The sequence below is a fragment of the Chlorocebus sabaeus genome, chromosome 18, assembly GCF_047675955.1.
Source record: "Chlorocebus sabaeus isolate Y175 chromosome 18, mChlSab1.0.hap1, whole genome shotgun sequence".
NCBI classification, from domain to species: Eukaryota; Metazoa; Chordata; class Mammalia; order Primates; family Cercopithecidae; genus Chlorocebus; species Chlorocebus sabaeus.
Genome location: NC_132921.1, coordinates 3,298,452 through 3,324,910, shown reverse-complemented (window position 1 = coordinate 3,324,910; position 26,459 = coordinate 3,298,452).

Sequence of the window (26,459 nt, the reverse complement as noted above, 5' to 3'; positions counted from 1 at the left end):
GTGAAGAAACCCATTGTTAAGGATTTTAGGTGAAATCTTCTCATTGTCTTTCATTTAAGCTGTGTTTGATTAGACCATCCTCTTCTTTGGGCAACACATTCGATTCTTGCACCACCACCTGGTCTCATAATAGCTGGTTGCTATAAAACCATGACAGCCGCATAGGCCTGGGGTCCTTTCAAGGTGCTGTAGCCGAGTGCTGGTGCTCTCGATTGCTGGAGAACTTGAGTGCAGTTAAACTCTGCTGGTTGCATTTATAGTAAAAGTCAACAAGGAAAACAAATTACACTAAACCTATGCAGCGTCTCATTTATTGTTCTGCTTATTTTGTTTATAATGTTCTCTTTAGAAAAATCCTTGTTTTTAGCTGGAAAGCAGTAGGATTTGGCAGAAACAAGGAGCTTTCCAGCTTCTGACAAGGTTCTCCGCTTCGCCTCCTGCTCTCGCAGGCATTGCTCAGTGATCACTGGAGTGTCTGCATCAGTCCCAGCCTTGGCTCAACATTGCAGAGGAGAGCCCTGTCCAGTGAAACTCCAGCTGTGCAAAAGTCATCCGCAGAGGGCTACATGTGGAAGCCAATGAACCATCTGGGAAGTGTTTACAATAAAACAGACCACAGACGTTGGTAGCTTGGCCCAGGGTAGGCCACGGTGAAATCTGGTCCATGAGGGACCTAGGGACACTGAAATCATCCTAAGGTGAGTTGTTAAGATTGTAAATCCAAGTTAAACGCACCTGAAGTAAAGAATATATAAAATAAAAGTAAGCCTTCTGAGTCTAGTTATCGACTAACTTTAATTACTTACACAAAAGGCAACAATTGCTGAGGTACTTCATTGTCTATGAGCTAAATGTGCCAAAAAAGAGATGCTTAACAGATGGTGATGTTAAGAAATTCCTGGTTTTAAATCTGTACAGATGTATTAGGTTTGAACAAACACCACATTTTTCTGACCCTTCCAAACTCTACACGTCAGAAAATGCCAGCTGATACTCAGGTACTAATTACAAAAACAATGCCACGTATGAAAAAGACAGTGTGTGCAAAAAGCAGTCTTTTCTAATTTCCCAGGAATCTCGATGTTCTTCAACTACATCTATTACCTTCACTTTGCAACATGTGAAATATGGATAGTACGTTTTTGCGGGACATTTTATCCTAGAAAAATCCTTCCCCTTTATTGGTGCCATTGTGTGTAAGGTTAGATTCTTTAGCTTAATATTCATGTCTGTTAATCCACCAGCATTAGCAGAAACTCTAAGTACTCTGAACTATCACTGCAGATATCCAATTCTGATGAACCGCCTCTGTGGAATGTTTCTAGTTGGCCTATCATAATTGGTGTGGGTAAAGGTAGCCAGTATAAAAAAATTAGAGAGGAATTCAAGTCTTATATAGAAGTTAACCATCAATTATACTTATAACTGGAGAACGGTAACTGTGTACATATAAAAGTCCAGGAGACGATCACCATTTATCCTGCCTGGGTACAGACAGCATTTCTGGAAATCATTCTCTTGAAGGCATGAGATAGTAATAAATTACCTCTAGTAGTATGGAAACCATTGCAATGTTAAAAAGACTACAAGACTTGGTCTCATGATGGCCCTCTTCTTATGGTAAGAGACAAATGTATTTCAAACTTCTTGATAATGGAGTATAAGTCAAAATTGTTCTTACTTCATCTAATGCCATTACAAACTTGGCCATCACAGGTTCTTTCTCAACTATCTATAAAACATGAATTTTTTATGTAGCATTTTATCTGACATGGAATTAAATTATTTTCAGTGGAATTTGAGAAATTTTTAAGCAAAACCATTATGCAATCATGATCAAACTTCCTTAGCCACAAACAATCAAGCTGAATGAGAACTTGAAGAATAACTTGGAATAGATAGTTCTAGAAACAATAATACTAATATTAATACAATAATAGCAATATTAATAATTAACATTGTTGTTATAAAAATTACACACAAGTTTTTCATTGTTTAATATGTCATTTCACGGTCAATATTAAAATTCAGTTTTCTTGGTCTATTAATGAGATAATGTTCCATTAATGAGGTAATGTTCTGCTAGGGTTTGAGTTTGTCCTACCAAAACTCATGTTGATATGCATCCCTAGTGTGGGATGGCGTTGGAGGTGGGGCCCAGTGGAAGGTGTTTGGGTCATGGGGGTGGATCCCTCATGAATGGCTTGCTGCTATTCTCTTGGTAGCAATTTCTGGTGTGGTTGATTAGTTGTGGTAGGAATGGATTAGTTCCCATGAAAGCAAGTTGTTATAAGGCCAGTATACCCTTGGGATCTGTCTCTACATGTATCTGGCTCCTCTCTGACCTTCTCTCTCTCGTAGGATTGTGTTAATCTGTTCTCACACTGCTAATAAAGACATACCTGAGACTGGGTAATTTATAAAGGAAAGAGGTTTAGTGAACTCACAGTTCCACGTGGCTGGGGAGGCCTCACTATCATGGTGGAAGGCAAAGGAAAGGCAAAGGCACGTTTTACATGGTGGCAGCAGCAGTGCATGTGCAGGGGAACTCCTTTATATAAAACCATCGGATCTCATGAGACTTATTCACTATCATGAGAACAGTGTGGGAGAAACCGCCCCCACGACTCAATTATCTCCACCTGGACCTGCCCTTGACACGTTGGGATTATTACAATTCAAGGTGAGATTTTTTTATTTTTATGTTGGTTTTGTCATTTCATTTTTTTTTTTAATTCTAGAGGTTTTTGGGGAACAGGTGGTATTTGGTCACATGAGTAAGTTCTTTGAGTAGTGATTTGTGAGCTTTTGGTGTACCTATCACCCAAGCAGTACACACTGAACCCAATTTGTAGTCTTTTATCCTTCCCCCCTTCCTACCTTTTCCCCTTGAGTCTCCAAAGTCCATCGTGTCATTCTGATACCTTTGTATCCTCTTAGCTCCTACTTATGAGAACATATATATTTGGTTTTCCATTCCTGAGTTACTTCACCTAGAATAATGGTCTCCAGTCCCATCCAGGTTGCTGCGAATGCCGTGTCATTAATTTATTCCTTTTTATGGCTGAGTAGTATTCTATCATATGTATATATACCCCAGTTTCTTTATCCATTCATTGATTGATGGGCATCTGGGTTGGATCCACATTTTTGCAATTGCAAATGATGCTGCTATAAACATGTGTGTGCAAGTATCTTTTTCACATAATGACTCATTTTCCTCTGGGTAGATACCCGGTCATGGGATTGCTGGATCAACAGTAGTTCTTCTTTTTGGCCAGGTGCCATGGCTCACACCTGTAGTCCCAGCACTTTGGGAGGCTGAGGCAGGCAGATCACTTGAAGTCAGGAGTTCAAGACCAGCCTGGCCAATATGGTGAAACCCTGTCTCTACCGAAAATACAAAAATTAGCCAGGCATGGTGGTGTATGCCTGTTAGTCCCAGCTACCTGGGGAGCTGAGACAGGAGAATCACTTGAACCTGGGAGGTGGAGGCTGCAGTGAGCTGAGATTGTGCCATTGCACTCCAGCCTGGGCAACACAGAGAGACTCCGTCTCAAACAAAACAAAACAAAACAAAACACAAATAGTAGTTCTACTTTTAGTTCTTTGAGGAATCTCTACACTGTTTTCCATAGTGACTGTACTCATTTACATACCCACCAGCAGTGCAGAAGTGCCAAAACCCCTTTTTTCTTTGTAAATTACCTAGCCTCAGGTATTGCTTTATAGCAGCACAAAATGCACTAAGAAAATTGTCTTGTAGAGACAACTTGGCATACAGTCAGGAGTCATTTAACAACAGGCATAGTCCTGAGAAATGCATTGTTGTGTGATTTCATCTTTCTGCAAACACCATAGAGTATACTCACACAAGCCTATGTGATACAGCCTACTACACATCCAGGTTATATGGTCTAGTCAATCACTCCTAGGCCACAAACAGCATGTCACTACACTGAATACTGTAGGCACTTGTAACACAATGGTAAGTATTGGTGTATCTAAACATAGAAAAGGTACAGTAAAAATATGGTGTAAGAGATAAAAAATGATACAGCTGTCTTGTTCATTCATTTACCATGAATGAAGCTTGCAGGACTGGAAGTTGCTCTGGGGGGGTCAGTAGGTAAGGAGTGAGTCAACGTGAAGGCCTAGGACTTTATCATACATTACGGTTGCCTTTAAAAACACTGTACACTTAGGCTGCACTAAATGTATTTAAAACAGCTTTTTTTTCAATAATAAATGCACCTCATTTTTCTATACTTTATAGATTTTTTAATTTAAAAAAACATTTGGCTCTTTTATAATAACGTCACTTAAAACACAAATATACAGCTGTGAAAATATATTTTATTTATATTTTTATCCTATAAGCTTTTTACTATTTTTAATCTTTTTTTTTACTTTTAATCTTTTTTGTTGAAAGCTAAGACAAATACACACATCAGCCTAGACCTACATAGGTCAGGATCATCAGTGTCGCCGTCTTCCTCCTCCACATCTTGTCCCACAGGAAGCTCTTCAGGGGCCATAACACACGTGGAGCTGTCGTGACAATATCTTCTCCGGACACCTCCTGACGGACCTGCAGGAGGAGCTTCTTAAGGAGGTATCACTCTTCAGAAATATGTCCATGGCAAACCAATGTATGTTTGCCTTGCCCTGCCTTGCCCTGCCTTGCCCTGCTCTGCCTTGCCTTGCTTTGCCTTGCCTTTGAGATGGAGTCTCTCTCTGTCACCCAGACTGGAGTGCAATGGCATGGTCTTGGTTCACTGCAACCTCCGCCTCCTGGGTTCAACCAATTCTCCTGCCTCAGCCTCTTGAGTAGCTGGGATTACAGGCATGTGCCACTACGTTGGCTAATTTTGTATTTTTAGTAGAGAAGGGGTTTCACCATGTTGGCCAAGCTAGTCTTGAACTCTTGACCTCAGGTGATCCACCTGCCTCGGCTTCCCAAAGTGCTGGGATTATAGGCATGAGCTGCAGTGCCCAGCCTGTGTCTTTATCATAGATTTGCATGTGCGATACATTGCACTATGATGGTGTAATAGCTACGATGTCACCAGGCCATAGGTTTTCAGCTCTATTGTAATCTTATGGGACCACTGTTGTATGCGTGGTTCATCACCGACCAAAGAGTCTTTATGGGGGCATGACAATTTTGTTTTTAAGTTACTATGCATTAGATAGTGGGTCTTTTTGACTCCTGTATAAATTCTTCGGAGGAAAGACTCCTAAATATGTATGATTGCATTGTTGTCCTTCAGCACTCAGCAAAATGCTCATGATCATGGGAAAATGACTTTTTGCCACTCCATTTCCTTATTTGAAAGAGGACGAGGTCAAATCAGTGCTCACTCAGCACCCCCAGCCCATGTCTAAAGCTGGAGAGAGTGTGATTCTGCCATGTACTTGTTGGTTGCTTATCTGATTAATCAGGTAGAGGGAAAACATGTGGTAATTACACGTTCAATTAGCAACATTAATGTTCTCTGTCTCCAATCTCCTTGAAATTCTTCACTATTTTTAAAATTTGGAAGATGTCATTGTTCTTTTAGAATTATAATTCTCTACTTGGTGACTGCTCACAAACATTGACTGAAAGAGGTCTTAGAAACTGTGCTAGTTTTTCAAATCCCTCTGCAAAAGTGCAGGTTCTCTGCTGACTTTAATTCATTAATGTAATTATAGTTCAGTAAAGCACAGTGGCTGGGTGATACTGATGCACTTCTGTTCTGACTTCCTCTGCCATGCTCCTCTGGTCCCTACTCTGCCCACTTTTATCACAGGCTTGCTTTTTCCAAACAATGATGTAGAGTAGCCGGTATAATCAATCACATACAGTGGATTACAGAATTACATACCATAAAATACATAATACTTTAATAAATTACCACAATAGATAATTCGGTGTGTAAATAATATGCAATAGAATAGCAGCATTCAATAACACCTGCAATCATACAGTGCATTCTGAATTATCTCAGATGCTAAGATTAAAAGTGGCTCTGGCAAGTTAAAAATCTAGTAGCATAACAATTGGAGTCGTCAGTAAGGGGCCCCTCAAATGCCTGATTTGGGGAGGTGGTGGTTGAAATTCCCACACAAAATAGGAACCCTGTTGTTTATCATTGCATCATGAGTCTACTTTGTGGACTCCCTAGGAGTTTTAAATAAAACTCAAATTCCCTGGAGAGAAGTCTTACTTTCTGTGTCTACTGACTAATCCTAAATTGTCAGGGGTGAGGCTCTTGGGTAGTTGACAGCTGAGAGCAAGAACCTGAGAATGGCAATCAAGGGCCTGCTTTTCCTCGCACCCCAGATCTTACACTCACCAAGGCCTGTGCAATGCGGTAAGGAGGGAAGGAGGCAGAAGGGGAGGCCTGCTGGGGGCGTCTGCACCTGACACCTGGCTGGAACGTGGCGCGCGCTTTCCCATTGACACTGTAACATCAACGGTGGTTAATTCTGCAGTACAATTAGAATGAGAGGCCCACTCCTATATTAGTTAGGTAGGGCTTAGTCAGGTGGGCTTTTAAAGAAATATTATTATCATCAGCAGTAGTCTGGCCTTAATAGAGAACAGGTGGAAAACTCCCCAGGGGCCCCTTCCTCCATTATTTGATATTATCTTAAGTCAGAAGAGCACTAGAGGCTACATCTGAAAAATGTTTCCTCCACCCTGTTCATTGCAGCTAGTGTGGGTTTGTGGCGGCATCTCTGCTTTGAGCCAATTCCAGTCATCTGTGAACAAATGTATAAATCTAACAAGGTTTATAAAAGGTAGGATTCCCAGATCTGCCACAGACTCTGAGTTTATTCTTTTTGGGTTATTAGAGGAAGACACAAGACTCCTGGCCTAAGCAGGGCCCCTCCTCCTCCCTGGTGCTAAGTGGATTTCCACGGCATGGGCTCCCACAAACATGGAAAATGCTCAGGAAAGCTACTGTGTCTCCAGAGCCTAAGTGACCAGGACTGTGTCTTGTTTGGTGCCTGTGAGGGACATGGTGCAGAGTTCCTAGTCCCCATGGCATTGAGAATTCATTGTCAGAATATCTTATTTAATAATTTCTGAAAATTTTGCCATTGAAATGGTCTCCGCTCACCCCTGGGTTCTCCTAGGCCACCCCAGAAATGCAGAATCCACAGTGAGAGGGCGACTGGGTCCCAGCAGGTGTAGCGAGAAGGGAATATTGACGACTCTGTTTCCAGAAAAAAGACATTGCAAAATCCAAACAGTCACCTTTTCAGCTTAAAAACAACAACAAAAGCTCTTTCCATTTTTGGAGGCTGCCTATGTATCTAGTTGTGAATTTACAGAAACTCTTAGATGCTTCCATTCCTTTTTACTGCCAAGATACTCACAGGAAGGAAATGAGAAAAAAGTTAAACCTTTAGGTGCAAGCATTCCCTCAAAGGCTTCTGCATGAACCCCACTGATGGCTGTAGACACAGGTCTTCACCCACGTTGAGTAGACTACACAGTCCTAACCCGCATCTATTGGACTGCACAGTCCTAACCCGCATCTATTGGACTGCACAGTCCTAACCCGCATCTATTGGACTGCACAGTCCTAACCCGCATCTATTGGACTGCACAGTCCTAACCCGCATCTATTGGACTGCACAGTCCTAACGCTCCTGAGCTACAAGACTGTTTGTTTGTTTCTTATCAAAAAAGAAACAAATATTTTGACGATTTAGTGTTACCAGACAATTCTTCTACTCAGTGTCAGGTTTCAATAAGGCCCTCGGGATTCACGTGTTTATTATTTCTTGTTTTAGTCACTTAAGAACACTCAAAAGGTTGGAGACACATAGCAACTTGAATTTTCCTAAGTGTTAAGATGCTTTCTGCTGGGAGTGTGCACAGAGCAGGTCCCTGAGCTAATGATGGAGACTTGCCGATCCCTCGACACCTGTACCCCAGTGCCTGTCTGCTCTCAGATCAACTGTTCATGTTTATGAATCGGGGAATTCAAGTCTTAAAGGGAACCCCTGGACACTGGAAGGCAAGAATCGAATACAGATACTTCTTAATTAGAAAGAATTTGAGGGTTTTAGCTTCATCATTTAACACATTGAAGCCAAGAATCCTGACATTTCTGAGTTTTGCCAACGTTACATCTGCAGTCAATCATAATTTTTGAAAGCTCTGTGGCATTAAAAAGATGATACCGGGGCTTGTCACGGGGTTGGGGGGATGGGGTAGGGATGGCATTAGGAGAAATACCTAATGTAAATGATGAGTTAATGGGTGCAGGAAACCGACACAGCACATGTATACATATGTAACAAACCTGCACGTTGTGCACACGTACCCTAGAACTTAAAGTATAATTAAAAAAAAAAAAAGATGATACCTCGACATGTTTCTTAATCTGTATGCTCCCCCAGACTCATGGCTTATTTCCCATTCAGATAAGAAGTTGTTATGTTAATTGAGCTGCTCTATGCTGAGAATGGTACAGGGTTATGACTTAGTCACTTTTTCATTTTAACTACTTGAGGCTTAAACCTTAACCATGGCAATGACTGTCTTGCCTCTTCCCAGTGGCAATCTGGGCAGCTTCACATCTCCCATGTGATGAGAACCAGGGACACTGGTCAACACCCAGACTCTCGTCTGGCAAGAACAGAGTTTGTCTCCCCGTTCAGTGCCGGCTGGGACCCAGGCACCAGGACTCCCTACCCCTCCATGGGAGAGGCTCAGGCCAGTACACCTTCATGCCAGGAACATCTGAAACAGAGGCTATCCCACTTTTCCAACCTGAATTTTAGTAATTTCTGTAAGTTCATTGTTGAAGTCAATTGCATTTGCAACTTCTAGTGCCATTCTTTGGTACTGCTTATTTGATATCCCTCGGAATAATTACCTGTTGGCCTGCGATTATGGTCAAGTTTGTAATATCTTTGTTGAAACAGTCACTTGCTGCTCAATAGTTTGGCCAGTTTTATGATTGACTGGATCATAGTTTGAGGCAATAGTAAGAAATCATAAGTTCTTGTTTGAAAAAGTTAAAAACATGTTCTAGAAATAATTGTTATTATTGAAAATCAAATAATTACTTTTTACCTAAAGCATGGGTGCATTTTTCAGTACGTAATCCATTGTCTCTTCTCTCTTTAAATGGCAGGTGAGAAGTTGCCCTCAGATAATAGTGAGTAATATATTACAAGCACCAATGCAGAAGTTTCTTTTATGATGTTAGGTCTTTTGGGAAGTTGAGTCTTTCTGGAAAGGATTTAAATCATGTGACTTTGTAGCAGGAGAAAGTTCACGTGACCTCAAAACCCCTGGGCATGCACCAGCTCTGTGCAGCTGCCCCTGTGCAGGGTACATGTGTCCAGCCTGCTATTACTACTTCTCTGCTTTCTCAACCACTTTTTTTTTTTACATTTTAATTCTTTAATTATTGTGGGTACACAGTAGGTGTATGCACTTATGGGGTACTTGAGATTTTTTGATACAGGCATGCCACATGTAATAATCACCTCCCAGAGAATGGTGTATCCATTCTCTAAGCAGTTATCCTTTGTGTTACAAACAATTCAATTATACTCTTTTAGTTATGTTTAAATGTACAATTAAATTATTATTGACTGGAGTTGACCACTCTTGTTAATTCTGTTACCAAGACAAGCAACTTGGATGTTAAAAGATAAATGGAGGTGATTCAGCCTTTGCTTAGCATTCAGCTAAGGAAAAATACCCAGAGAACCCTTATTTCCTGGTTCCATGTGACTTGAGAGCTACCTTGATTGACAGAGCATCTCCTGGAGCAGCCAGTGAGCAGCAGTGAGTCCGTGTCTTCCTAGGAGTCCTCTCTATCTTTGCTCCACCTCCCTGCAAACCCCAAGTTCAATGAAAGAGAGTTGAATATAGATGTAAACGTTCTACAAGCATTGGCACACAAATGCATCCTTTTTCAGTCACCAAAGAAAGACAGTAAGCATGTTTTTAATTTTTTTATTGTTTAAGTTCCAGGTTACATGTGCAGGATGTGCAGGTTTGTTACATAGGTAAACGTGTGCCATGGTGGTTTGCTGCACCTATCAACCCATCACCTAGGTATTAAGCCCAGCATGCATTAACTCTTTATTCTAATGCTCTCTCCCTCACCCTCCCCAGACAGGCCCCAGTGTGTGTTGTTCCCCTCCCTGTGTCCATGTGTTCTCATTGTTCAGCTCCCACTTATAAGTGAGAACATGTAGTATCTGGTTTTCTGTTCCTTCATTAGTTTGCTGAGGATAATGGCTTCCAGCTTCATCCATGTCCCTGCAAAGGACATGATCTCATTCCTTTTCATGGCTGCGCAGTATTCCATGGTATATATGTACCATATTTTCCCTAATCCCCCTGTGAACCACTGTGAAACAGACCTGAGGTCCTCAACCACACACCACAGCGATGGTGACAGGGAGGCCAGCCCTCTCACTTCCCATGCACGTAGGTCCCACTGAGGTCCGAAAGGTCTGTGCGGGGGGCCCCTGCCCTGCGCTGTGCCCAACCAACTTGTCCACGCCTTCTTGGGTGGAGTACTCACCTTTTAGGGCTTGAATGAGGATTGCATGAGATAACGCGTGTGAAGCATAAGGTAACATGTGTGAAGCATGCCTGGCACAAAGAAGTGCCTGCTAATTGTTAGCCATTATGATTGTTAAGTGCAATGTGGCACACAAAGCTCTCAGCACCACAGATGTCAGCTCCTTGTAGCTATTGGACGTTGTTTCTTCAGCCTCCCACGTCAAGGAAAACCAGACAAAATAGCAGGATTGATGTTCAAGTTAATTGACAAGAGAGTTGTCATAGTCCCTTGGTAAGCAGGGAGAATCCTCTGCCCTCAGTAAAATTTAGTGGCTGGTGAAAAAGGAAGGTGTGTCCTTTACAGAAAAGGATGAAAGGCTTTCTTTCTCTTTTTACATTCTAAATCATTTACTTAAAATTTTTATTCATCTAATTACAGATAAACATAGTTTTGCATAAGGATGTAAAGATAAATTAATTTTTTAATGTTTGGTATAGGTTCTTTTTTTACTAGAAATTGTTACTGAAATAATTATAGACAAGCATGTAGTTTTAAGAAGTTATACTTCACCTACTTTTCCCCAATGGTAACATTTTTCAAAGCTATTGTATAGTATCAGAACTAGGATATTGACACTGATTGATAGGCTCAAACCATCTTATTCAGACTTCCCCAGTGTTGCTTATACTTACATGTGTGTGTGAGTGTGTGTGTATACTTAGTTTACCCAATTCTATCACATCCACCCCACCATAGTCAAAATGCTCCAAAGGATCCTGCTGATAGCCCTTACAGTCACAGCCATGCTCCTCCCCCCACAACAAATCCCTATCCCTGGCAGCCACTATTTTGTTCTCCATTTCTAAAATTGTGTCATTTCAAAAGTCATATCTGAACGGAAACATACAGCATGTAATCTTTTAAGATTAGCTTTTTCTTTGAGTATAAGTCTTTAGAGACTCACTGAGGTCTGCAGGTCCTTTTTATTGCTGAGTAGTATCCCATGATAGGGGTGCATTGCAGCTTGTTCACTACTTACCTGTTGAGATACATCTGAGTTCTCAGTTTGGTGCTATTATGATCAAAACTACTGTGAACATTCATGTACAGTGACATGGTTAGGGTTTGTGTCCCCACCCAAATTTCATCTTGAATTGTAATCCCCATAATCCCCATATGTCAAGGGATAGACCAGGTGCAGGTAACTGAATCATGACAGAAGTTTTCCTGATGTTATTCTCATGATAGTGAGTGAGTTCTCATGAGATCTGATGGTTTTATAAGGGGCTCTTCCCCTTTTTCTTGGCACTTCGCCTTCCTGTCGCCTTGTGAGGAAGTTGCCTTGCTTCCCCTTCACTTTCCTCCATGATTGCAAGTTTCTTGAGGCCTCTCCAGTCATGCTAAACTGTGAGTCAATTAAACCTCTTTCCTTTGTGAATTACCCAGTCTCAGGCAGTTCTTTATAGCAGCATCAAAACAGACTAATACATACAGGCATTTGTGTGAACATAAGTTTTCATTTTTCTGGAACACTGAGTTTTATAAGAAATCACCAAACTGTGTATAGAGTGGCTAAGCCCTGTTGCATTCTTACCAGCAGTATGCCAGTGACCCAGTTCCTCCACCTCTTCAACAGCGTTTAGTTTTGTGACTTTTTAAATTTTAGCTTTCTGTTGGTGTAGAGTCATATCTTACTGCAGTTTTATTTGCATTTTCTTGATGGCTAATGATTGCCACCTGTGTATTCTCTGGTGAAAGATCTGTTCATGTCTTTGCTTGTTTTCCAGTTGAATTGTTTGTTTTTCCTCTTAAGGATTGAGAGATCTTAGTATTTTCTAGAGACTAGTCCTTTGTTGGATAGGTGGTTTGCAGAGATTTTCTTGCAGCCTGTAGTGTTTCTTTTCATCATCTCCACATGGGCTTTCACAGAGCAAATGGTTTTAATACTTACCAAGAGTCATTTATCAATATTTCCATTTACTGATTCTGCTTTTAATGTCAGATCTAAGAACTTTTTGCCTAGTCTTATATCCTGAAGGTTTTTCTTTTTGTTTTCTGCAAGTTTAGTGGTTCTAAACTTGCATTCTACATTAAATTCATCATCTGTTTTGAGTTAATTTTGTCTGTTACGAGGTTTAGGTTGAGGCTCATGTTTGCTGCCTATGGATGTCCATATGTTATATTACATGTTGAAAAGTGCGATGGTCTTTTGGATGTTTCAACTTGGATACTCTACAGTCCTCAGTTATTTACTCAAACCTTAATTTAGTGCTACGAGGGTATTGATTTTTTATTTGTGATTAAAGTCCATAATCACTTGACTTTAACTAAGGGATATTATCCTAGGTAATCCAAGTGGATCTGGTTCAATCAGCTGAAAGGCTTTGAAAGCAGAGATGAGGGCTTCCTGGAGAAGAAGAAACCCTACTTATGGGCCAGCACCAGCTCATGCCTACCCGTGGATTTTGGACATGACCAGCTAGCTGCCTAATCCCAACTCCTTGCAACAAATGCTTACTAAATATCTCCTACTCTTTCTGCCTCTTTGGTTGAACCCTGCCTGATACAAAAAGAATATTCTCCCTCTGTTGAATTGCTTCTGTACCTTCATCAAAAATCAATTAAGCATATTTTTGTGGGTCTTTCTCTAAGTTTTGAATCCTGTTCCATGGATCTATTGTTTAGCCATCTGTCAACATCACAGTGTCTGGATTACTGTAGCTATGTAGTCAGCCTTAATATCGGTAAAGTGATTCCTCCCACTGTGTTCTTCTTTTTCAACATTAGTGTAGTTATCCTGGGTGTCTCTGGGTGGGGATGGGGGTCTCAGGCCCAGGGAGGAGAGTGCTTTCCATGGTCACTGTTGTCAGTGGCAATCAATCCCATTTGCAGGTAGCACTGGGCTCCCTTGGTGTTGTCAAGAGGAGCCCCTGATTGATCAGGGGAGGAATGTGCCTACTGGGGCTACCTTCTTTTGAGGACTGGTGGTTGGTGGATGGGTGACAGAATCTGGCTTCTATTTCTTTGTTGAGTGGGGTCACAAGACACCTTGCCGCTGTGCTGTTCTTCCAGTCCCAGAAGTGCAAAGCACATTGCTTTCCTCTTACCATACATCACAGCTGTCCTTTGGGTGTCTATTGCTTTGTTTCCAGGGTTTATAGTTGTGCTTAGTGGGAAAGAGCAGGGAAACAGGTCTATACCATCTTTTTTTAGGCTAGAAGTTGAAGGAGGCATTTTTAATACAATTTTTTTCTTTTCCTTTTTCATTTGTCTCTCTTCCCAAACTCCTTCACCCCATCAGAACCTACTTGATTGCCCACGTTATGACTGAGTGTTCATTCTGTGTTTTGGTATACACGTATAGAATACTGGGTAAACATGCACATACATACAAACACACAAGCAGACACATGTACATACACAGGCAAGTGCATTTGTACATATACAAAAAGAATTCCTCTGTTTTTGTTTTACAGGAATAGATTGATTAACCACACGTTTCAACACCTTTCCACTTAACAATGTTTTATGAAAATCTCTCTAGGAAATATGGTGTAGCTATAATTTGTTTTTGGGGATTGCATAGTTTTTTATGGAGAGGTGTAGCCTAGTTTATTCAGCCAGCCTCCTATTGGTGGATGGTCTCTTTATTTGCAGCTCTTGTCCATATAAATAATGTTATAGACCTTGTACATTTGACATTCTTAGTGGTGTAATTTCCATGGGATAGATTCCAAGAGTGGGATTTTGGGGTTGAAGAATTTATGTATTTTGAACTTGCTTTTGAAAGAAGCCACAAAACTTCACATTCCTTTGCAATGTATGAGAGTTAATCTTTTCCAAGAAAGGGATTTCCTGAAGTCAGAACCTCCCTGTTACCCAGCCTTCATTTTCTGGCTGCAGCAAAATGCTTTTGTTTGCTGCACTGATAAATCCCCATAACTATCTAGGTACAGGATGGCACAATAGCAACACAAAGTTCCTCCAATGTTGTAGACATGTTTATTTCCTCTTGCTTTTGCTCAGTCTCTTAATCCTCCTTTCCCTTTGAGCCCTGGGAATAGATCAGCTGTGGGTTACTAATCAGCTTTGCTTCTTATTGGCAGAACCACAGAAGTGAACTTATGATCTAATCTTTCATCTTCCATCACAAAGCACTAATTCCAACTCATTTATAAAAGTTCAGTGCTAGTTTGTAAAACGTGTGTCCCGTAGACCACAGAATTCAGGCAGCTTGGTCTGACTTTGCTACCTCAGATTTTGGATGTAAAAAATCCATTGTGTCTCTTCTGCTGCCATTTGTCATCTTGGGTTAGAATTCTTGCAATTATTTTACGTTTTCATTTCTAAAATGATGTTCAAGCCTTGAAAGTAAAGAAGAAAGAAAAAGAAAAGAAAAAAAATCTACTTGAGTTCCCTACTAAAATGGCACAATATTAGGAATAACAGATTTTAAAATTCTCTGGGTGGTTAGCTGTATGAATCTCTCTTTGAAATAACAGATGAAGCCTGTAAGTTCAATTTATTCTGTCTTGGAAAAACAAAGCATGATATTAGAAACAAAACAAACAAGATGCCTTCAAAAGGAGCAGTGGCTGTAAAGAATTGAGTCAACAATTGAGAAAAAATCACCCAAATCACAGCTAGTTTATATTCTAGAATGGATGAAGAAAGGCTTACTAGAAAATGTTGTGTTTGAAGTACAGCCAGGAAGCACAGTGTGGGCCTGTTTAGGGGACAGATGGACCCAGCATGGAGCGCTTAGACAGAAGACAGCTTGGACAAAGGCTCCAACAGGTGGAAGAGCAGCTCCAAGGGACTGTAAGTGATTGGGCCCCTTGGGGCCCAGGGAAGAGAAGAGATGCAAAGACTGGCAAGAGATAAACCATGGAGCAGTAGTTCATTCACTCATCTGTCCATTCCTTAATTCATTCAGCAGTTACTTGGTGATAGCCTACTCTGTGCAAAAAGCTCTTCCCAATGCTGGGAATAGAGTGGTGAGAACAAAAGGATAGTATATAGCTATGCTTTAGTGCATGAATTTAAGCATCTTAACTGTTTTTTCCTAGAAAAAAATCTTTAAATCCTCAAAATGCAAAAATTAAAAAAGATAAAGATTGACATAAGTATTTTTAGAGTATTTACCAGATAGTTAGAGTGATGTTTGTTACCTACAGCATATTTATCTTTAGCTATTTTGAATAATTTTTGGTAACTTGTCTTGTAGTCCATTGGCCAGTGAATGAGATTTTGGGCAGACACAAAGGATTCAAAGAAGAGTGTGTGGGAAAGAAAGATATAAGCCTTGTCTAGACATGACCTTTTGGACACAAAACAGTTCGGTTTATTTGTTCGTCTTCTTTTTTGGACGTCCTAAAATGGGGCTCCCACATTTGAACTCTGGCCTGGAAGTGTCTAACCAATGTCAGAGTTTAAGACAATGATTAACTATCTTGTTTTAAAGACAACCTTTCTCTGAAGGTGGCCCTCCCTGTGCTGGGTGAGTTTTATAGATAATTTACCTGTAGGAATTTTTCCCATGAGTTCTCTTAAGCCAGGAATTTTCTCCATCTATCTCTATATTGGCAATCTAAAATTCAGGAATCTTCAGTTCTTCTAGGGACATGTGTCTTGTTAGTTTCTGCCTGTCATCCTAACTTGTTGGATCGTTTTACATCTTGATTTGCCCATCCAGCAGACCAGCTGTCTTTTCCAGGCCTGTCATCTATAGATACATCTGCTAGGTATGATTTCTGTGCATTGACCTACTATAGGACTAGCAGTGCTCAACTGGCAGAACCCTGTGGTCTACACTGGAGTGCCCTCCAGAAGGGCATCAGATTCATGCACAGGCCCAGGGAATATGATTATATCATTCATAGAGCCATGTCACTGTGGAAACCTGCTGCCATTATTTATTGTTGATTTACTGAAGATGCTACAAGAGACTTATCCTATGCCTTGTGGCAATCCAGTTACAGCATACTCATGAAATTCCTGGAGCTACCAGCTTGGATATAATGTCCAAAGGGAACATGCTGTTAGTTCAGCAAATATTGTTCTTGAGAAGTCATCAGCCTCATCATCATCTTTTTAAACTATTCATCAACTGTATCTTTCACAAATCATTTTTGAATGTTGCTAATGATAAGCCATGATAATTAATCAGGAGCTTGCAAGCAATCTTTTTAAATTGCTGTTTGAAAAAAAATCATGACCAGTCTGCTATTTCTTTTTTGCTGTTTGAAAAAAAATCATGACCAGTCTGCTATTTCTTTTTTTTTCTTTTAGGATCAGGAGTACATGTACAGGTTTGTTATATAGGTAAGTTGCATGTCACAGGGATTTGGTGTACAGATTATTTCACTTCCCAGGTAAGAAGCATAGTACTTGATATGTAATTTTTCAATCCCCTCCCTCCTCCCCGCAACCCCCTTCAGTAGGCCTTGGTGTCTGCTGTTCCCTTCTTTTCGTCTATGTGTATTCAATGTTTAGTTCTCACTTATAAGTGAGTATTTGGTTTGCGGTTCCTGTGTTGGTTTGTTTAGGATAATGGCTTCCAGCTCCAACCACATTTTGTAAAAAACATTATCTCACTCCTTTTTATGACACCATAGTATTCCATGGTGTCTATATTACATATTTTCTTTATCTAATGTACTGTTAATAGGTATTTAGGTTGATTCCATGTCTTTGCTATTGTAAATAGTGCTGTGATGAATATACGCAGGCATGTGCCTACACGGTAGAACTATTTATATTTCTTTGGGTATATAACTGGTAATGGGATTGCTGAATTGAATGGTAATTCTGCTTTGAGTTCTTTGAGAAACCACCTAACTACTTTCCACAATGACTGTACCAACTTACAGTCCCACCAACCGTGTGTAAGCATTCCCTTGTCTCTGCAACCTGGTACCTGTTCTTTATAGACTTTTTAATAGCTGTTCTGGCTGGTGTGAATGCTATCTCATTGTGGTTTTGATTTGCATTTCTCTAATGATTAGTGATGTTGAGTATTTTTTCATGTGCTTGTTGACTGTGTGTATATTTTCTTTTGAAAAGTGTCTGTTCATGTTCCTTGACCACTTTCTAATGGGGTTGTTTGACTTTTACTTCTTGTTCTGTTTAAGTTCCTTATACATTCTGGATATTAGGCCTTTGTCAGATGCATAGTTTGCAAATCTTTTCTTCCATTCTGTAGGTTGTCTGTTTACTCTGTTGATAGTTTCTTTTGCTGTGCAGATGCTCTTAAGTTTAATTGGTCCCATTTGTCAATTTTTGTGTTTGTAGCAATTACTTTGGGCATTGTCATGAAATTTTCGCCAAAGTCTACGTCCAGAATGGATTTTCAAGGATATATCCCAGGGTTTTTATAGTTTTAGGTTTTACATTTAAGTCTTTAATCCATCTTGAGTTGTTTTTTTATATGGTATAAGAAAGGGGTCCAATTTTAATCTTCTGCATATAGCTAGCCAGTTATTCCAACATCATTTATTGAATAGGGAGTCATTTCCCCATTGCTTGTTTTGGTTGACTTTGTCAAAGAGCAGATGGTTGTAGGTGTGTGACTTTATTTCTGTGTTCTCTACTCTGATCCATTAGTCTATGTATTAGTCTATATGTGTGTTTTTGTATCAATACCATGCTGTTTTGGTTACCGTAGCTTTGTAGTATAGTTTGAATTTTGGCAACATGATGGTTACAGCTTTGTTCTTTTTGCTTAGGATTGTCTTGGCCATTCAAGCTCTTTTATGGTTCCATATAAATTTTAAAGTAGTTTTTTCTAATTTTATGAAGAATGCCACTGGTAGTTTGATAGAAATGTCATTGAACTTGTAAGTTGCTTTGGGCAGTTTGGCCATTTTAATGATATTGATTCTTCCTATCCATAAGCAGGGGATGTTTTTCCATTTGTTTGTGTCAACTCTGATTTCTTTGAGCAGTATTTAATAATTTTCATTGTAGAGATATTTCACCTTCCTGGTTAGCAATATTCCTAGGTATTTTGTTATTATTATTTTGGTGGTGATTGTGAATGTGATTGTGTTCTTGATTTAGTTCTCAGCTTGGATGTTGTTGGTGTATATAGGAGTGCTGCTGATTTTTGTACATTGATTTTATATCCCAAAACTTTGCTGAAGTTGTTTATCAGATAAAGAAGCTTTTGGGCAGAGACTATGAGGATTTTAGCTATAGAATCATATTGTCTGCAAATAGGGACAGTTTGACTTCCTCTCTTTCTATTTGGATGCCTTCTATTTCTTTCTCTTGCCTGATTGCTCTTGCCAGGACTTCCAGTACTATGGTGAAGAGGAGTGGTGAGAGAGGGCATCCTAGTCTTGTGCCGGTCCTCAAGGGGACTGCTTCCAGCTTTTGCCCATTTGGTATGATATTGGCTGTGAGTCTGTCATAGATGGCTCTTATTATTTTGAGGAATGTTCCTTCAATGCCTAGTTTGTTGATGGTTTTTAACATGAAGGGATGTTAAATTTAATCAAAAGCATTTTCTGCATATATTGAGACAATCATGTGGGTTTTGCTTTTAGTTCTGTTTATGTGATGAATTACATTTATTGATTTGCATATGTTAAACCAACCTTACATCCCAGGGATAAAGCCTACTTGATGGATTAGCTTTTTGATGTGGTGTTGGATTTGGTTTGCAAGTATTTTGTTTTTAAGGATTTTTACATTGATGTTCATCAAGGATACTGGCCTGAAGTTTTCTTTTTTGGTTGTGTCTCTTCCCGGTTTTGGTATCAGGGTAATGCCAGCCTCATAGAGTGAGTTAGAGAGGAGTCCCTCCTCCTGAATTTCTTGCATAATTTCAGTTAGAAATGGTACCAGTTGTTCTTTACCTTCCTGGTAGGATTTGGCTGTGAATCCATCTGGTCCTGGGCTTTTTCTGGTTGGTAGGCTTTTTATTACTAATTCAATTTTGGATCTCATTATTGGTGTGTTCGGGGAGTCAATTTATTCCTGGTTCAATCTTGGGAGGATGTATGTTTCCAGGAATTTATTCATTTCTTACTAGGTTTTCTAACTTTTGTGCATAGAGGTGTTAATAGCAACCTCTGAAGGTTATTTGTATTTATGCGGGGTTCGTGGTAATGTCCCTTTGTCATTTTTGATTGTGTTTATTTATATATTCTCTCTTCTTTTATTGGTCTAGCTAGCATTCTATCTATCTTATTTATTTTTTCAAATAACAGACTTCTAGATTCATTGATTTTTTTATATGGTTTTTCCTCTTGAGTTCAGCCTGGAAATTCAAAGATTCATGTTTATGGAATAGTTTATGTTCATGGATTCTTTCATTTCCTCCAGTGCGATTTCTTCTTCTCTGATGTTTCAATGGTCTAAACAGACTTTGTAAAGGAGAAGCTTCCCAAGGCTCTTTCTATGAGTTTCTAAGCACTGAAAATATCATACCAATTAAGCAGGCCTTTTCACTTTCATAGACTGTGATAAAATTATTTGCATGTTTCCAATTGCTTTTAATAGGCACATCTTCAAAATGATGGCAATTATGATTTATATGCTAAATTCAGCATAACAATGGTGCCTTCCCCTGGGGACAATGTTTGGATTAAATTATTTAATCACTCTAGCCAAGTGCTTGGGACCTAGAAATGAGGAGGACAGGGTTTGGACCTTAGAACCTCTGAGGTTTTAAAGAAGGTGGGGAAGGGAGGGGTGTGGCCAGGGATAAAGGAAGAGCTAGAAAAGTCTCTGTCATGGCTCCTGCTGGCTGGTTGGGTGGTTTTGTTGGTGGATTCTATTTTGTGTTTCAGGAGGGGATCTAATGTTCTCCTCTTTATATAATCACCTCTATTTCTTTTCTCAAGCAACTTGAATCTTTCACTTACCATGAAAGACTAAATATAAAAATAATACTAATACTTTTCAAACTTTCATACCCTGCCAAGCTGTGGAGCTGGGGGAGCCAGGTGCAGCGGGAGGAGCTGCCAGGTGGGGCCTGGGAAATCTGCTCAGGAGCTGGCTTGTAGGTGCCGCCTCAAAACCAGGAATCCGCTCTTGGTCACTGGGTGGTACATTTCTTTTCCTTCTGCATCCTTTTTTTCCTAAGATTATAACTGTTTTAGTGAAACAGGCTTTATGACAGAGGAGTTTGAGCCTTAGAAATCTGGAATAACACTGAAATCACAATTATATGGAAAATATTTTATATAGACTTCTGAGATCCTGCTACACAGAAAACATCTTCTCTCTAGAAATAATATTACAGATGTGAACTAATCTCTTTTTGTTTGTGGTCAATCCATGCTAGAAATACTGATGACAATGGCAATCATTGTAACAAACATTTATACAGCCCTTTATAAAGGACTCTCATTCTTACCACCTTAGTGGTTGCTCTCGAGTTTACGCCCAAATAAGTTAAGGAGCAGCACAATTATGCTTCCTTCTCCCAGGTACACAGAGAGGAAAGGGTAAAGCTTGGACTAAACCAGGTCTATTAATTTCTCAAAGGAAATTACAAAAATTAAAATTTGGGCTGGGGTTATATACACATGAACAATTACGTAGAAAAAGATTCTTCAATAATCAGATATTACTAAGTCTTAGTAGCTTAGTTCACAAGAATAAATTTCTCATTTTTGCATCAAATTTCTAGGCACTATTTTTATTTTAAATTATTCATTCTAGAATCTTTCTAGTTCCCAGAATCAAAGTTTCTCTTTCTAGAATTCCTTCTAGGATAAAGCTTATTGCATTCTAAAGACAGTGTTAGAGCTATTAAAATTTAATTTTTTAAGAAATTAGGAATAGAATTCAAAAGTTAAAAAACAAACACAAAATAAAAACATGATTTACCTCTGGTTGATCTTACCAGTAAGATAGTTCCTCTTTTAATTTTATTTTGCTTTGGATACTTCTCATTTATAATTCTGTTCTAGTTTTTATTCTTAAATATCCTTGTCTACACTGAAAATGTCATATATCCAGAATATCTGGCTCAGTTATTATTATTTTTTTCTACTGGGACTCTTGTTAAAAAGGGAAATGCATGACAAGCGATAAAAATGGCAGTTGGATGGAACTGTCATTAGAATGTCCTGGTTCTGTGCTTGATGCCACCAGGACACTGTGACCAAGGAGGCTACTCAGGGAGCCTTGACAGCCCAGAGAAGCCAGCTCCACCCTGGTGGCTCCCCAGGACAGCAATGTCCATGCCACTGGGGAGCTTGCTGGCAATGCGGAATCCCAGGTCTCCCCCTAGACTGTTGGTGTCATGGGATTCCCGATGGTCCATGTGGACACCGAAGTGTGAGCAGCCTGCCCCTCACTCACTGACCACTGGAAGATCCCTCTGCCTCCTCACATACAAACGTGTTTGTCTGCACCCACCACTCTTTCTTCTTCCATCTCTGAAAACAAGGCCCATTGTTACTTATTCTTCGTTCTTCCTAACTCTCCCTTCTAAGGCTTCTTTTAGTTAGAGCACCATATTTGATAATAGCAACAATTTCTGCAATGTGAAGGTGATGACAAAATCTCTCTCCCTTTCTTCATGTCATGTGTGTCACATAACTAACACTGGCAGCTTCATCAATGGCTTTCCACTTCTCCCTGGAGTTTTTGTGTGGTTTATTCTCACCTCACCTACTCACCTTCAATTGTTCTCTGTCCCCTAATGGCTTTGCAATGAATACCTGTTGCCGGAACCTGTCTCTGCAGCTCCAAAGCCAAGACTTTAGGTCACTAGCAGATATTTCTTTTGGATGTTCCTTAGGGCAACTTAAATTCCCATAACCAATGACAACACTTCATGACCACCCAGGCAGACAGCTAAACACTTCTTGAAAATTACAAATGACTTGGACACCCGTTAAAATGACTTCTATAGGGTGCTGCAGTAAAATCTCATAAACTGTCTTACTGCCTAATTTGATCTAATGAGATTCTGCAAGCACCATGTGACTGGATAATTCTTCCCTTTCTATTTTACTGACAAACTGCAAATTTTGTGTTGCTAGGCTGAGAATATGGGGTTCCCAAGCTTCTGAGTGGCATGGCCAGGGAGGGACGGTGTCTCTTCAAATCATCAACTTGGGTTGACTTTTCCCAGTTACTTGAATATCTCAATATCGATTTCCCAATACATTTGAAAATTGTATGCTCTAAGTCTATACTGGCACATTAAACCATGTGTTGAACTTACAAGGCTGTTCAGGGCTTTAAGTATTACTCATGCTTAAAAAAAGGAGTTCATGGTGAATCAGTTATTCCATTTTAGCTTTTAGCCTTTAATATGATTCAGAAACAGACAAAACATAATATCCATGGGAACAAGGCAGAGCTTTTTTCCTTCTTTGTGTTCATTTTCTATTTCTTGCTTCTTGGCCCATATATCATAGAATTAGCTCCAAAGTTCGTAGGTATAAATCAAGCTGTCTTAACAGCAACACTCTTGGTATTTTGACTCGATTGTTCCTCGCTGGGCAGCTCAATTGTCCTCCTGTCTGTGCACTGTGGAATGCTGGGTGGCACCCCTGGCCTTTACCCACTGGGTGCTGGTAGCGGCTGCCCACACCTCTAGGTTGCGACAATAAAAAATGCTGCACAATTTCCAAATATCCCCTCAGAGGAAACTATTGCTTCCAGTGGAGAACCACTCTCATCTAATGATCTTCTCAACTGCTGCAAGGGAAAAAAATCAGCAGCTCTTCCCAACGAGGCACGTCATAAGATCCCGAAACATGGCAAATGGCATCTCTGTACTGTGAACCTGTCGTGTCTCTTACCCCATTGCTGGTGCCATTTCCAAGTGGCCGCTCTTGCTAAATCTTTTCTGTGCATATAATTCCCACGTTTGGGTTAGTGGGAGGGGGTTAGTCACCTGAGCATGTCGGGAGTGGGTGAGGACCTGCCCCAACCCTACGCCACATCCCAGTGCATTCCAAATCCCGGCCCTTTAAGTCTGCCCTTTCTCTATCATCTAAGTAATTTACCATTTTTGCAGCTGTTTTTTGTCTTCATATTTTGTGATTTGTAAGAACAGATGTCTCCTAGCTTTGTGAAAGGTGAAGTTTGGGCTTATTTTCTTGTTCTTATTGCATTGAGATAATTTTTGAAAACACAAGGAAAAAATGCTGTTACTGTGCCAAATTAAATGGAAGGGCCTGGTACATTTTTGCTGTTGAATTCAGGGAGAACAGCAAGACTCAGGAGACAGGATCCCTCACACTCGGAGCTCCTTTCAGCCCGTTAGGGACCTGCATGTGTGCTTCTAGAAGAATTTCTTATTTAAAATGAGAACCTCTGTTTTCCATGAGCTTGAGAGGTTTTACTCAGCACCATAGAAGAGTCAATTTAAGGGGTTCCCAGATCACTTATAATCTTAGAGAAATAACTTTTAATTAAATTCAATTAAAGTTAAGTTGTGTTTGCTTATTTAGAAGGTGTCTTTGCAAAATGAAAATAATGTATTGAAATTCAAACCTGTAAATATTATTTCTTAATACCATTTGTTCAAATCACAAAATCTCAAAGTTAGAGTTTGTTATATCTGGAAGGAATGGGTTAGAGGTGCGTTTCTGTGTTTATTTACTTGTAATTTTGAGGTGAGACAAATTAAATGCACATGGCTGGAAGCAGCGCCATTCGGAATTCAGCACGAGGTTGTATTTGTCGTGGGTGTGGATTACTTGCAGCTATGAAGCTTTTGCTCAGAGACAAAGGCCTTTTCCTGGTTTCTTTAAGAGTAGGCCCTGTGAAACTGTTTCCTCTCTCACCCTTCCTACCCCTCCCTGTGCGAGGGCCACTGCTTACATTTTTCAAACATCTGGCCTTGTAGGGTGTGATGACCTGTCTCTATTGGAGAAAGTGGGGCCCCAGGTCTGGAGTGGAGCTGTGGAGGACAATGAGAGACCCTGCAGGCTTGCATCCAGATCAGGGTGGGATTTCATACACACACCGCTTTGCGATGCAGAGAGGGGCCCCCTCGGCTGGGCCTCAAATGAGTCAGGATGAACTCGTCATTGTAATCAAGGGTCATTCCTGACAGTCACCTCGGAAACACAGGAGGAGACAGGTCTCCCGAGTGGGGAAGAGCAGTGGCCAGGTGTGACTATAGCATCAATCTCTCTCCATCCTCCTTATGATGGGCACAGGGGCCGAGCCCCCAACGGGCTCTGGGTTGCAGAGAGCTCACAAGAGGAACAGAGACACCTGTCTCTTTAAGGCTGATCGATATATGATTTTATCCGGAGGAAAACAGTAATGGAAGCCACCTTGTTGTAAGGCCCTTCTAAGTTCTCTTGGTCTCTTGGCGTTGGATTCTGTTACCGGGGTTTCTCCACCTCAGCACTGTCAGCTCCTGGAGCTGATTGTCCCTGAGGGTCTGTTCCAGGCATTGGAGGGTTCCCAGCAGCTTCTCTGGCCTCCACCCATGCGATACCAGTAGCATCCAGGCATCACTGACAACCCAAATGGTTCCAGACATTGCCAGTGTCCCCAGGACAGCATCACCTTGTCCATTACCCTGGGTTGAGAACCACAAGGTCACTCACTGGCTCAGAAAAATAACTATTATTTAAATTAGAGGAGTGTGTCTCCTGGTATTTTACCAAGAATATCTCTAAAACAATGCTAGATATATGTATTTTTAAATCAAACATTGGGAGGCCCTGAGCCATGCTGCTGATGGAGCTCTGTCGTGGCTTTGTTGTTTCTCGTGTGTGTGTGTGTGTGTGTGTGTGTGTGTGTGTGTGTGTGTGGCTGTCACTGTTTCTGTTCTGCTCATGGTCTGCATGCTCAAAAGCACAGCTCATGCCCTGGCTGGAGAGAAGCGGTTGCCTCATGACCAGGTGGGGGTCTTCCTCCGGACGACCCTGTCCTCCCACCCTCAGCCATGGTGGTCCTGCACCTGCAGGTCGGGGCTGCCTCCTTCTCTGACTGTCCTCGTTCCTCCCGCTGGCTTCTGCATCTCATTTTGCTGATACGAGACCCTGCTGCGCCGATCGGCTGTGACAGCCCCTGTACGGGTTTCTCCAGCTTCCTCACAGCTCTCAAGCCACCCCGACAGCCTCCCATGACCAGGCCCTAGAGCTGGTGGAGCTGCCGTCCCTGCGGCTGGTTGCTTTCTGGTGGCCGAAGGTTTTCTTCATCTTCAGCTCCATGAGAGACTGGAATTGGTTGCCAGCAACGCTCTTGCAAGAGTCGTCATCTTTTTGGATCTTTCTAGATGTTTCTGGCCTTCTCTTTCCAGAGTCTCCTTCCATTCCTGGCAGGTCTTACCTCTTCCTGTAAAAGTCTCTCACCTCTAGAAGAACCTTCCTGTCTGGCCCCTTGCCCCCTGCCGTCTGTACCATCCACAGTGAATGGCATCTTCTCCACCCAGCCAAGGCTTTCAATGCGGGACTTACCTGCATCAGTGTCTTCTTCAGAAGGTAGTGAGTGATTTATTCCGGAAGAATCCCTGTGGAGATCTTTCTCAGCAGCGGGCTGTCCTCAGAGAGGGCCTCCACGTGGCTCTGTCCACAGCCCCGGGTGCTGACGCCTTTCTGGAGCCTCGAGCCTCTGTTTCGCTCCAGCCTGCAGCAGACATCCCTGGATGCCACTGCAGCTTGATGTGGCCACCGCTGGGCTTGCCGAGGGGCCTGCACGAGTCCTGGCCTCAGTCCTCATTGTCTGATCACTAAGGTCAGGGCCACTGCTTGCATTTTTCAAACGATTCGAGGCCGAGAGGATGGACCTGCGGAATGGGGGTGGTGGTGGAACCTCTCGATGTGAGCTTGCCTTTGAGGGCGAATGTGCTCAATCCCTCCCTTCTGCCTTCTTTACCCCATGACTGGCGGGATTCTGGAGGCGGTTATGACCAATATTTACTTCCACTCTCTGTATCAGAGCAACATAGCACAATAAAAGCTTTCACTGTCTCGGAGCCCGTGCGCT